The sequence below is a fragment of the Salvia hispanica genome, chromosome 1 (assembly GCF_023119035.1).
Source record: "Salvia hispanica cultivar TCC Black 2014 chromosome 1, UniMelb_Shisp_WGS_1.0, whole genome shotgun sequence".
Classification (NCBI taxonomy): Eukaryota; Viridiplantae; Streptophyta; class Magnoliopsida; order Lamiales; family Lamiaceae; genus Salvia; species Salvia hispanica.
In genome coordinates this window covers 45,025,271-45,037,351 of record NC_062965.1, presented here as the reverse complement: position 1 = coordinate 45,037,351, position 12,081 = coordinate 45,025,271, and positions in this window count along the sequence as shown.

The following is a 12,081-nucleotide window of genomic DNA, read 5'->3' as shown; positions in this document are numbered from 1 at the left end:
TACTATACGTTATTTCAAAGGTGACGACAGGGCAAACCAAAACAAAATATTTTTTTCTTACTAGATGTGATCCGTTGAAAATACATCCAATTTTTCCATTTTATGTATTCCTTGGAATTTTGTTTTCATGTTACCAATGGTACCGAAAAGATTACATGAATGCCATTGATAATATAAATTTTTTTTTCTAATATACTCACTATATTATTAAATTTAAATATTAAGTTATATAACCTAAATGAAATATTAATATTATGACTTTTCATTTTTTTCATGATTAACTACCCACTAATAACATTCATTGCCACTTACTCACTAACCTATAAACTTTGCAATTTATATAGTTGTCAATGTTGGGTTATAGTGGAGGTACCGAGGTATTCTTTCATACTTCAATATGAAGAGATTTTTCTTTTAATACTGCTACTCTTAATGGTGGATCATCAATCATGGTGTTTATGTTGTTCTCCTTGCAGGTCCTTATGGTGGAAGTGATGTATGTTTTGAAGTGTCGAACTTAATTATGTGATTTTTTTTTCTTTTATTCAAGTACATTGATCTTCTAATATATATTTGTATATTATTTTTATTGACATGTGTTTGGAATTGATCTTTTGTGGAGTAGTATAGATCGAAAAGTGATTTAAATGATGGAGTATGTGATTTGTGTGCAATTTTTAGTTTATAAACTTATTTAATTATATGAGTTTTTATTGGTACAATAAATTGCTATTGTATAAATTTGTGATTTTAGAACTTGAAATAATAATATTGTTTCTCATTCGGTATATGTGAATTCACAGTTTTGAATTAATGCAAATAGAAAATCAATTGGGTCGTGCATCGCACGAGGTGTGATACTAGTGAAGATAATGTTGCTCATGATTTTATAATTTGTTTTTGATTTGGTTGTCAAAGTTTTATAAATTTGAATATTAGAATGACTGTACGAATTTTAATTGTTTTATACATTTTTAAGTAGTTGAACGATATAATTGTTTTTTTTAAATATTTTAGGTATAATATATTATTTTTCCGTTATAACAGGTATAACGACATGTCGTACAGAAGTTCGGTATACTGCAAAAGGACAATATACCGGAATGCGGTACGGTATACCGAAAACACAGTATGGTAACGGTATCAAAAACTACCATACCGAATTTCCGGTATAATGAAAAATTCGGTATGGTATCGGTATGGGGTTTTTTCATACCGTAATTTTCGGTACGGTATACGGTATGACACTCAAAGTACGATATACCGTACCGAAACCACCCCTAATTCCCTCTGCCCTATTAAAATATAAATATTTTCTTTTCTCAGTTGTCCTATTAGAAATGAGAAGTTTGCTAAAATTGAAACATCATCACTACTTTTTCTTCTCGCTTCATTAACTGATAAAACAACACTAGATAAAATCTTGTGCTAAAAAACAAATGTTTTATATTTAATGGGACGAAGGAAGTATTAGCTTAGGGCACAAAATTGGTGATAATGTTCCTTGTAGGTTATTTTTTAGGGCACAAAATTGTTGATAATCTTCATTGCATTTGGGGTTCGGGGACCATTGTGATTATCTAGGCTTAAAATTTAGGTCAGTAGTCCAACTAAACATAAAAATAAGTCCAACTCCAGCTTGGAATGTGTAAGTGAGGGAGATGGATCCCCTGTGCTTCCACCACAACAGGGAGTGATGTGCTCTCACAGCACAATTTAAAAAAAAAATTAATTAACATTTTAATATTTTATTTTATTATTAAAAAAATAGACTGTGAGAGCACAACACTTCCTGTTGTGGTAGGAGCACAACAGGGGATCCATTCCCGTAAGTGAGTGTATTAGCAATTGAAACTAAATCTACTAATATAAGTATCCCACATCAGTGTTCATAGATGATTGAAATTACTATATAAATCTCATGGTCTATCCTCCTATCACCAATTGATTTTAGGATAGAGAGACTCATAAGACTTATATAGTACTACCTTCTTTTTTTAAGTACTCCCTCTGCCCAAAAAAAAAAACAAACTAATTTCACCATTTTTTGTCGTCCTCCAAAATTAGACAAAGTCTAAATATTGAAAGTTTTTCAATAAATATTCCCTCGGTCACCGATTAATTGTCACTCTTTTCTATTTCAGTCCGTCCCTCAAGAATTGTCGCACTTCATTTATACCATAAATGGTAGATAGGTCTCACATTCCACTAACTCACTTCACTCACATTTTATTATAAAATAATATTAAAAAATAGGTCCCACATTCTATTACTTTTTCAACTAACTAGTCTTTACATTTAGTGACAATTAATCGGGAACGGAGGGAGTAATAATCTTACACATCATTTATAATGTGGACCTCACAATCTCCCAACACTCATTCCACTACCTTTTTCTTTCTTTTCTCTTTTATTTTTTTCTTATCTCTATCTTATTTTATCAATTGCACATTGAAATCCGTGTCATTTATACTAACCGTTTACAATAATATAATATTATGCCAAATTTAATTTTAACCTAAGTGAAGAATGTGAAGAATTTGAAAAGAGCCGCATAAGTTAGGGGATAAATATTAATATTTATAAAATAGCATGTATTAGTTTAGAAAATGAAAGGTTAGAAAGCTTTGATGACATTAAAATTAGATTAGCTTGACAGTTTTTAAAAAACGCTATATTGATGTTTAGATCGTATCATTTAATCAAAAAGTATTTGAATTGTCGTTACTTTTTTTATAAATGATAAGTATGGCTACTATTTGCAAATAAGTACTATAAATATAATTATCATCACTTTAAATCTTACATTAAATATTTGTTCATATAGCAGGCTACTTATATACCCGGAATTGAAATTTTATTCAAAGATATAAATAAATTACTTTTAAGTTTAGATAAGTTAAATATCATAAAATTATTTTTCCCTATAAATATGACATTTGATCTATCCACATAGGCAATATCGTGATATTTTTCCCTTATACAGCTCAAACTTCATCTTTTTGTTCTTCCCACGAATAACAAAGTTGATATCATGGAACCATACAACACCTTACTCGATGATGTACAACCAACGAAAACTAATTCGATTATAAAAGTCCGTCTCATCCATGTCTATGAAGTTGCCGCTCCTAGAGACATAACTAATATCGTGAGTTTAGAATGTGTTCTTCACGATCGAATGGTACGTTGTTTTGTGCTTTTTAGTTATGTTTTTGCAAGTTATATGAAATCATTAGCTATGGAATTTTTTTGTGTTCAGGGCATAAAGATTCAAGCAACTATTCCACGAATTCTACACACAAGGTTTGGTGCACTAATTAGGGAAGGGAGTATTTTTCGTATACACAATTTTCTCGTGAGGTAAAATCGGCCTCGCAATCCAGTTACAAATCATGCATACCACATTAAGATGATTTCAAGCACACAAATGTTTGAAGTTAATGAGACTCAATTTCCAAAAATGCTTTTTTGTTTCAGGTCATTAGATGAGATTATGCAGATTGGTAATGTATGTGATGAACCACTTTTTGGTAAGTTTAGCATCTTTAACTTTACTTTACACTTTTTTGATTGTACTTTCAATATCATGGACGCATGTTTGACCAAATAATTCATGGACTGATGTGTAAGAATATTATATTCTTATGTGACCTATGTATCTATTGGTTTAATATTAAGGATTAAGTTCATAATAAATTAAGGATTCTAATATAAAAGACGATAGACCGGTTTCGATTAAAGAATTAGAATCGGGTGTATTGATAACCCTCTTCTCTTACCTCTAATTATGTAATATAATTGTATATATATATGAAAAGTTTCTTTATAATATATATTATATATTATAATATATATGAAGGATAATGAATTATATATACGCATTATATATTAAGGTGTATAAGTATGTTACGTGAGGAATTGCTATACATTTTAAATATTAATGTATATCAATGTTACGCATGAAATTGTGATGAAAAGGGCCAATTAGTTTATTGCTAGTAAACTACTCCCTCCATCCCGCGTTACTTGAGTCACTTCTTTTTTGCACTCATTTTGAAAAAATAATAATAAATAGTTAAAATGTAGAGAAAATAAAATAAAAAAGAGAATTTTTCTCTACATTTTAACTATTTATTATTATTTTTTCAAAACGAGTGCAAAAAAGAAGTGACTCAAGTAACGTGGAACGGAGGGAGTAATTCACAATTGCCAACCGACACTTCCCTTTGTGGAATTCGGTTTTTACATGAACTGCATGAGTTTTTATGTGAATCGACGCAATCATTCGAAAAAGGGTATGTGATGCCTATATAAGAGTGTGTTTATGTGTGAAAGATATACACAATTACCAAAACATATGCTCATATAAGGCGTACTCACGGTACATATGTTATACTATAGATGATATTGATTCTTTATCCATCAAAAAAATTATTAAAGTGTTGAGGTCAAAGAGGGGTTAATATCAATTATGCAGGATCCAATTAAAGATAGGACGAACATCAATGGGTGGATTTCAACCTCTACATCAAAATGAAGAAAGCATGGATGGAGATTGATGATTTTATCTCTACGTTATAGTATAAATGTCATGGTTGAATTAATTCAAATCTAGACATAGATTTCATTATCGAAATCATTAAAGATGAGATATGACTTACAGTTGGTATCAGAGCCAATCTAGATTTGGTTAATTCACATTTCAAAATTGAAATTTGAATGGTCTTGGATTTTTCAATTTTGGTTAATATGCTTCCGCTTGTGTGTTGGGTAATTGTTTTATGAAATGTTAAAACAATATTAGGATATTATACCCATTAAAGATTTCAATATTTAAATAATATATAACTTGTTTATCACCAAAGTGGTCCTGTTATATTGCATTTATTTATTGAAAATGATAAATGTTAATTGATTGATCATGATTATAGAGATGCTATAAATGACATGAGAGTTTGATTGATCAATTATTTTATTATCTGTATATTAGGAGATCACCCAAAGGTGGATCGTTGTATATAGTTAATAAATACGAAGTGTATTAATTATTTATTCATGTGTCATTTAGTATGTACACCCAAAGGCAACATGCTTATTTGATATATGTTTAGTTTGATTAATTGTTAAAGTATATATTTAGCATCGTTGAAAGTACATGTGCTTAAGTATTACCCAAAGGTTACTTGAATGCATGTTATTTAAAGTTTTTATTACTGTTTATGAATCTGTGTTAAAGAACTCAAGCACGTATAGATAAGCATGTATAAATGTTGCAGCTTTATAAAATTTGTATGCATATGCTAACTCTGTCATTAAATTAATGGGCAAAATTATGGAGAATGGTCTGAATAGATTCGGCTTACGCTGGGTGTAAACATATTGGACCTTGTCATACTAACGGAAGAGGAATCCTCAGCCATTATAGATGTAACTCCGTAACTGAAAATCTCAATGTGAGACTGGAGTAATCAAACAGGTTGAGCCTTATGAGAATGACGATGACAGAAAATTTGAGGCCATCTTTTCCCATGACAGAAAATGTAAGGGAATTCATTAAGAAAATTAGAGAGTGTTCACGATCGGCTTTGGCTGATAAGTCAATTGTAGAAGCATAATGTAGGGCTTACTACAAAGAAGTTTGACCGGACTCAGCCGATCATGTGACAAACATGTCTAACTTGACTGACAGTAAAGTTAACGACCATGAGAATGGAGGTTCATGAGTAATTGTCAGTCAAAATTTATCATAAACTCCCTACATGTTGAATTTAGCCAGTTCCAGTTGTATTATAACATCATTAAAGATAAATGAGACATTTAAATAATTAAAGGCTATGTTGGTTTAAAAGGAACGGAGATTAAATAAGATAAATTATCAAGTTGCAAATCTCATAGGTCTTGGAGGTGTAGGCACCAATAAAGGAAAACTAAGTAACTAGGACAAAAGGAAGGATAAATCTTTTCTAAAAGGTCCGGAAAAGCATATCCATAAGGAAAAGAAGTGTTTCATTTGCAAGAAAATAGAACACTTTAGAAACGATTGTCCTAAAAAGGAAGGCTTGATTCGATAAGAAAGTTGAACATAACAGTTTTGTTTACTTTAAATTAAATCTTATCATAGAGCCTAGTAATACTTAGTGGTTAGTTTTTGGTGCTACAACTCATATGTCTCATATTAAACATGGATTCAGTTCGATCCAATCTATAAAGGAGTTGAACAATATTTGTTCATGGAAAACATGATGAAAGCATTGAACGAAGGCGTTAAGACTTACGGATCGATCTTAGACATCGGATGTCATGTAGATTTTAAAGAATATATGTATGTGCCTGATGTGCTATAATTCTTGTTTTTTGTAAGTAGATTGGATAGCTTAAGTTTTAATATCAAGATTGCGTATGGTGTATCCCTGTCGTGCCGATATGACAATGGTACATTATTTGATTCACTTAATAGATACAATCTTGATGCAAAGTTTTCTGAATCCTTATTTAAGATCGAAAGTCGAGGCGTTAAGCGTCTTTAGTCAAGTAAAAGATTAACGTTCTTGTGGCATTAAAGATAAGGTCTTATTTCCAAAGAAAATGAGGTTGGTAAAGTATGAAAGTTTTCCTCAAAATTGGAATTTAGTGTCCTAAATATGTGTATAGATTGCATTAAAGAGAAGCAAACTAAACACATTATAAAGAAATCAGCCATGAGAAGCACTCAACTTATTAAGTTAATACATACTGATATACTCGGTCCTTTTGATACTCCTTCTTTGGTTGGTGAGAAATACTTTATCATCTTTATCGACGGTTACTCACATTATGGAATAAATGTCTACTGTATGAAAGATCCAAGTCATTGAATGTCCTAAAGGTATTAATTGACATGGTGGAATGACAGTTAGATAGAAAAGTTAAAATTGTGAGGTTGGATAAAGATGTTGAGTTGTTAAGAAAATTTTATGGATAATATCCACGTCCATTTGTAAAGTTTCTCGAAGTAGAGGCATTTGTACACGGTATGCAATGCTTAATACTCCGCTACATGAAGGTGTAATAGAAATGTGGAATCGTACATTAATGAAAATGGTTAGAAGTATGTTAAGTTGTTATACTTTACCCTTTTCATTGTGGATTTATGCTTTAAAGACTACGATGTATATGCTTAATTAGGTTCGTAGTGAGACAGTTCCTAAAACTCCTTTTGAACTGTGGACAGAAAGGAAACCTAGCTTAAGGCATATTCGTATTTGGGGTTGTCGAGCATAAGTAATGTTATATATAATCCACATGAAAAAATTTTGATTTAAGGATTGTCATTAAATTTTTTATTGGCTATTCGGAAAAATCAAAGGGATATACACTTTATTGTTCTAACCATAGTGCGAGAATATTTTAAACGGGAAATGCTAGGTTAATTGAAAATGGTAAAATAGTGGGAGTGGTGAAAGGTGGATGTTCATGAAGTCCACAATAAGGTTCATTCACATGCTGTTGCACCTAAGGCCGTTGTTCCTATTGTGTCACAATAAAAACACACAATAGAACAACATGATGATGTGTAAAACCCATTAACCGAAAATGAAGTAGATGAACCTGATAAGGATTGATAAGGCTAATTTCATGCATCGGTTATGTGGTGAAAAACTAATTCGATTATCAAAGTCCGTCGCATTCATGTCTATGAAGTTGCCGCTCCTAGAGACAAAACTAATATCGTGAGTTTAGAATGTGTTCTTCATATCGAATGGTACGTTGTTTTGTGCTTTTTAGTTATGTTTTTGCAAGTTATATGAAATCATTAGCTATGGACTTTTTTGTGTTCAGGGCATAAAGATTCAAGCAACTGTTGCACGAATTCTACATGCAAGGTTTGGTGCACTAATTAGGGAAGAGAGTATTTTTCGTATACGCAATTTTCTCGTGAGGCAAAATCAACCTCGCAATCCAGTTACAAATCATGCATACCACATTAAGATGATTTCAAGCACACAAATGTTTGAAGTTAATGAGCCTCAATTTTCAAAAATGCTTTTTTATTTCAAGTCTTTAGAGGAGATTATGCAGATTGGTAATGTATGTGATGAACCACTTTTTGGTAAGTTTAGCATCTTTAAATTTACTTTACACTTTTTTGGTTGTACTTTCAATATCATGGACGCATGTTTGACCAAATAATTCATGGACTGATGACCGTGGTGGGAAAAAAATGTCTAGCTTTACATTTCATTTTTTGAGTCTTCATATATGTATTTCGTTGATTCTATTACATTCCTCTGCAAACAAATCTTGGCCATAGTTCTTACAATGAGCAGTGAGCACACATTCTCTCCTTGACGCTGACTCCTTTGCATCGCCATGCCTCTCAATCCCGCTGAATTCAGCAAATGCAATCAACCCCTTTTCAACCCTAATTGATCCAATCAATTCAAAAATCAAAACCCCCGCTCCGCCAAATCAATTCTTAAATTAACAACTAATCCAATCCTAATCCCAATCTCAATCCCAATCATCCTCGGGCCGATTCTTCACGATCGGGCTGGTCACGTCGTGGTACTCCTCCAACATTGGGGTTTTTTTTTGTACAATATCTATGTTTATTATGTTGAACTATAGCACTAATCTCAAATTAGTATGTTTTTTTTTTCTTATGTTAAAAATTTCATTTACACTATTGTTTTTTTATTTGTTGAATAGAGAAAGGGAGAGAAGTACCTGATTGAGCTGGCCGACGAGTAAAGCTTGGGTAGGAAGATGTTTGTTGTCCAGAAAAAAAAGCCACATAAATATTTGGCGAAGAATATGAGAATGGAAGCTTTTTTTGCTAGGTTATTGAAGCTACTTGAGATGTGACAGTACAAGTGTAGTGTGTGTGCAGTGTTGCGATATTCAAATAAGGCAGGTTCCCCAGATCCAGCAAGTCCACTAGATCACTTGGTCTAGGAACTCGTAGGTTGTGCGGAATCCCGGTCGTCGGACACACAAGTACTTCCCCGCTTCAAAAACCCTCAACCACTTTACTAAACCTAGTATAGGGAAGTAGGGATCGATCCCACAGAGAAGGATGCGTAAGACTCGTAATCAAGGATTTGGGAGTATTTTTGGTGTTGGCTGCTGCCACGCATTTTCTTGGGTTGAGGAAAATTAAAATTAACTTGACTTGGGAATATTAGAAAGAAACTTTACCTAACAGCTAGACCTAGGAGATAATTCTACGGTGGGACCACATCTAAGAAAAAGCAGAGTACGACTGGAAAGTGGCAGAATAACTAACTCTCGTACTAACTGACAGTGACATCGTCTTCTACAACCAAATTCGCATAAAACTTCTTGAGAAAACACATAAGCAAATCAAAAACAGGGCTACTAACTTGAAATCAAATCTATGCATAAATAACAAAGAACTTAACAGATCTGCATACCTAGACGAAGTGAAATAGAAAACAAAGGAAATAAAACAAGTCTATCAACTACTGTTTCTTTCACACGCCAAAACCAACTTCAGACGCTAAATCCACTCCGGATCCAAGCGGTCCGACACGGACTCCAAACAAGGAAGAAGAAATTCTCCATCACGTCAGATTTACAAATTTAAGCTCCGAACACTCAATCAACCACAGATCTGTCACCAAATTCCACATCAAACACCTCAATAACGAAATAAGCAGAGATCGACATAGGAATTTAAGAATTACGCTAACAGCAGAGAGATCTAAGCAAAATAACTTGAAATTAAACAGCTAAACTCAGATCCATGAGCGATAAGCAGTTAAACATCATCAACATCAAAGTCGACTCCCAAAAGTGAAGTTCGACGGTGGAAACTAGCAAAAACAGCTGAAATTAAAACAATTGTATCTTCGCCCTCACTAGGACGGTGTTACCAAACTCGAGATCTTTAGAAAGTACCCCCCTATCACGATTATCCCCAGAATTTTTCCCAAGTGTGTGTGTAAATGTATGAGCTAAGAAGAGTAAAAACTATATCATTGCGCTGCATGCTCCTCTCTATTTATAGGCGTTTTAGTGGGTCCAGCGAGGTATTGATAATGACTTTGTTGCCCTCAGCTGTAGACTCCCTTTATCACGCCAATTTCCTCGTAATTCCTGCTCATTTCGTTCCATTCTCCTGCTAGACCATCTCCTCCATAACTTCCTCGATCTAGCCATTTTCTTCACACACCTGGCTTAGGAAACGTGTTAGACCCAACAAATTATAACATTACTTTGCACATACCGATGCATGAAATTAGCCTTATCAGTTATATCGGCAAATAAAGTTATCAAATGTTCACATATGCACAAATGAGTTAGAATTATAAATATGTATAATTGTATAATTAGTGGCTACTTATATGAATAGATTCCTTCTTGGAAATATATGTAATGGTAGAGGCGTCTTTTAAGGCTATATTATAGGGATATTTTATTTTAAAAAATAACAATTTATATATGCAATATTAGAAGCAATTTTTAGTCCTAGATATTAGGGACATGTATTATTTAATCATAATCGAATCTAAATTGATAATCAACCAACAATTCTCCATCATTAATGTTAATAGAGATTTCATATACTTTTTGAATGGTCAATATTAATCTTGATTAATATAACAATGAGAGGATTGCAGGTAGTTTTGTAATTAGAGATTTCAACATAGAGATTTGTACTCTAAGTTTCCTTAGTTACATTTAATGTTAAACATAAAATAAATTAGCTATAACAAAACACTATAATTAAGAACTTCAAATTTGTTTTAGTTTTTATTTTTTAAAGAATATACTATTATTCATGTTTGACAATTTCTATTATTTATAAATTAGTTGTGATTCACTTAAAAATTAGTAAAGATGATTATTTAAATTAATTATTTGTTTGGTTTAATATTGTTAATAACAATTATACTAATGTTAAATTATGTATAATTCAAAAGTAATAAAACATCTAACATCTAATAATAAGTTATTTGAGCCTTTGTATATGTATTTCATTCATTCCCTGCACCTATGAAATACAATTATTTAATTAGATAGAATACAAGTCTAGCTTCAACAAAACACTACTTCAGCTCCAAAAAATAATACCATTGGGTGAATAGATGCTTGGATGAATGCAAGCAAGATTTTTTTTTGTTTACTGTTCACATAGCCCTATTGTAAAGCATTTTCTTGATATGGGCACATAAACAAAATTTTAGCCAAGATTCAGGTAAAAAAACCTTTATTATTAGTAAGGATTATCAAGTAGGCCGACCCAGTGAAGAAATCGAATACAGATATAAAACCCCCAAATTAGCATAAGTGATCAACAAAGTAAAATTGAACTGGGACGGAGGGAGAATTTTATTGATATTTGGTTCATTTGTTGGTCATGATGAGTATATTTTAAAGTTAAGGGTTTAATGTTTAGGTTTCAAGGTTTGGGTTTTTAGTGTACAGGGTCACTATATTGCAATGAAATGAAGCTCGACTAGGAAGTTTCTCACCAGGACAATCATAAATTATAGCTTTTGATAAACAATATCTTAAATCTCATTAGGAGAAATGGTAATTATACATTCTTTAGGTTTTTTTTTTGTTTTGTGTGATGTAAATTTGTTTTATTTTTGTCTCACAGTCAGAGTCATTTTTCCATTTTACAAGAATAATGTACTGTACTCCCTCTGTCCACAAAAAATAGAGCACATTCAATTATGGAAAGTTTTCAACAAATAATAAACCTACACATCATTCCACTAACACTTTTTCTCACTTACATTTTCTCCTTTTCTCTTACTTTTTTCCCTTCTCTCTTACTTTACCAATTCTACATTAAAACCCCGTGACATACACCAATTACTCTATTTTTTGTGGACGGTGGGAGTATTATTTTCCACGTATTTAAACTAATATCTATTAATGATTCATCTATATATTACTCCAACAACACTTGAAGATAAAATGTCTAAGTTTGCTTAGAGTCATCTGTTGCACCTCTTATAACTGTAATATATATATATATATATATATATAGGATTGTCTTAAAATGACAACATCTCTTAAAGTAACACCATACCACCATTCCTAGCCAATCATTTGTACATGTGG